This window comes from Propithecus coquereli, unplaced genomic scaffold, assembly GCF_000956105.1.
Source record: "Propithecus coquereli isolate 6110/MARCELLA unplaced genomic scaffold, Pcoq_1.0 Scaffold197, whole genome shotgun sequence".
NCBI lineage: Eukaryota > Metazoa > Chordata > Mammalia > Primates > Indriidae > Propithecus > Propithecus coquereli.
The window spans coordinates 227,030-230,001 of record NW_012144633.1 but is presented as its reverse complement, the minus strand read 5'-3'; the positions used below and the strand labels follow the sequence as shown (position 1 = coordinate 230,001).

Genomic DNA, 2,972 nt, shown 5'->3' with positions numbered 1-2,972 from the left:
ACATTATTTTGTAAAAATCTAACTACTATGTACTTAATAATTTCAAAAAATGAAAAGTATTTGTTAATTTTAAAGTTAAATAACCTTTTAATGACTTTGTTATGTCTGCTTTTTGTTGGAAAACATTTGAATATTTGGTTAGAATGGAGGTCTGCAGTTTCAGTTGATTCTCTAGATGGGTATCAGTCATTTGTGACCTTAAGGGTACCTTGATTTGGGTTAGGTAGGAGAATGTAGATTCACAGCAATAAGCGGTTGAAAAGCAAGAAAGCATTTTTCAGGCATGTTGCCAAAGGCGTAGGTATTCTACTGCATTTTTCCATATTTCAATTGGATCTTTCTTAGCATCAAACAATGACTTCAAAATGTCATCTACTGAAAGCTCAATCAGTTCCATCTGTAGTTCTTTAGGTGCCTTGGTGGTATCTACCAGGTAAGGCTGAAATGCTAATTTGAGTGTGATGTCATGATTCTCAAAGTTGGTGAACCTTTCATTGTATTCTCCAATTAATAGGTCTATAACAGCTATGTATTCTTCAGATGATTTGCATATATCATCCTGCTCATCAGTGATCTTTGCTAACTGGAGAAAATGTTCATCTGAAATTTTCTTTTGAAGAATTGTTTTAAAAAAAGATACCTTTTTTTGAAATGCTTGGATTTTTTGCCACATATCATATATAGACTTAGTTTTACCTTGCGAAGAAATATTCAAGTCATTTTGATTTGATTTGACATCACATAGAAATGCTACATTGCTATAGAAATCTTCTTTCAATAATTCACATTGCTGATTCTGTTCTTCATAGAATTTAACTATCTGTTCTTGCAGAGATAAAATTTTGGCGAACACCTGTCCCTGCGATAGCCAACGCACTTTAGAATGATACAGCAAATCCACTCTGAGTACCTCATTATTCAACTTCAGCATGTTACAAAACTGACCATGCTCTGTTGCATTTGCATGAATATAATTAACGATACTTATAACTTGTCACTTAAAATAGTAGCTTTAGCACAGAGATTTTGCTGATGCAAGATACAGTGAAAATGTATGAGAGCATCTGAATCTATTATTACTTCTTTTTATCTATGCAATAAACCCTTCATGTTTTCCTGTCATGGAAGGTGCACCATCTATACATACACTCACTAAATTTGCCAAATTCAGTCCAACTTCACTACATTTATCTTGAAAGTTGTTGAAGATATCTATTCCCCATGTTCTGTTCACAAGAGTGCCCGAAGTGAGTAACTTCATACAAAGAAAATTTTCTGTTATGACCCAAATGAAGTATAAAACCTGCATCGAGTGAGTAGCATCAGTTGATTCATCCAAAGCAATTGAATAATATATATTTTCCTTTTGAAGTATTACACGAAGTTGTTCTGTTATTTGAAGGCTAATTCATGTTTCTAATCAGTTATGGTTCACCTTGAAAGAGGCAGTTGTTTGAACTTTGAAACATTATCAGAGTCTAAGCATCCTACCAGTTTGACAATGCATTCTTTTACAATTTCTGTATTACTAAATGGCTTCCTTTTTCCCCTAGTACATAAGCTACTTTATAAGTTGCTTCAGTGGCATTATTTCCAGGTCTTATTGCTGCTTAAAAGACTGTTTTTGCTTTTGCTTTTTATCTTTTAATTTCTGCGATACAACCTTCGCAGCTCTCACTCTAATTTAAAATATTTGTTGTCCTTATGAGTGTTACAATGCTGAAGAGCATTGAATTTCTTTAATGTTGATATTGCAGTATTACAAAGCAAGCAAATCAAGATAATATTGCAATTCCCAATCCTCATTAAAAAATCTGTTTTCTTCCTTCAGCATTCTCTTGATCATCTTTGGCATGACAGGGAGACCTGACGTTAAGCAGAGAGAATTAAAAAATACTGTCAAGCCATGCAGCTATTCACAAATTCCACTTCAAACAGAAACACAGTGCACCATTGTCAAAAACTAGTAGCAGACTTCACCCGACCCCCATAAACTCTTACCAGTCAGCCTTGGGCAATAGTGATGCCAGTCAGGTGGGGGAAGTTAGAACTAAATCACGAGCACAGCAACAGTCAATTTAGCCCATATGGCTTACTAATGTTCTAATTGTGCTGGTCAGCTTGGAGGGATTATTTCATTGAAACTTATTTTATTCTTTGGTATTTCAAATGCATTCATTTTAAAAATAAAAAGATGAAAGATGAACAAAAATATGTTAATAAAAATGAAAGAATTTGTTCTGTAAGATTTGGATTCAGTCAAAAGGCCACACTTAAGGACCTAGAAGGCCACATATGGCCTTCGGGCCACAGGTTCCCCCCCCGAGTTATACCCTATGAATATGACATTGAGTAAGACAGTCTGTGCATTGGGGAGTTTATATTTTATTTAGAGAATCAGATAATACGATACAGAATGTTAATTATTTTGCAGTAATGTGAGTAAACACAGTGTTGTTGGGACACTTTGAAGGAAGTTCCTTTTCCAGCTTTGGGTGGAGCATAGTCAAAGACAGTGTCTTCACTGAGGCAAATTCTGATCTGAGTTCGAAAGGACAATTAGCCAGGCAGAATTGAGGGAAAGGGTGTCAGGGCTAAAGAGCAGCATGTGGAAAGGTCCTAAGGTAAGAGACAGTGGCACAAAAATTCCCTGCATAGTCTCTTTTTGCAAGTAGCACAGCTCCTTATATATAATAGGTATTCACATGTTTCCATTCATTACATTTAACATCTTTGCCTGAAGTAGTTATTATTTTGCGTAACAAACAAACTGATTTTGGTATGGAATTCAGAGATAATTTAAATTAACTCACTGGGTTCTAGCAAGGTCAAGTGCCTCCCCCACCCCCAATGAACGTGATAAAAGGAGAGGGGAGGCCGGGCGCGGTGGCTCACGCCTGTAATCCTAGCTCTCTGGGAGGCCGAGGCGGGCGGATTGTTTGAGCTCAGGAGTTCGAAACCAGCCTGAGCAA

General features: G+C 36.3%; 1 protein-coding gene across 1 annotated transcript in view; it reads left to right on the top strand.

Moving 5' to 3' along the window:
* The window catches only part of GDAP2 (ganglioside induced differentiation associated protein 2), a 138,555-nt gene that overhangs the window by 113,581 nt on the left and 22,002 nt on the right, over window positions 1-2,972 (top strand). The gene's annotated exons all lie outside the window — the stretch shown is intronic.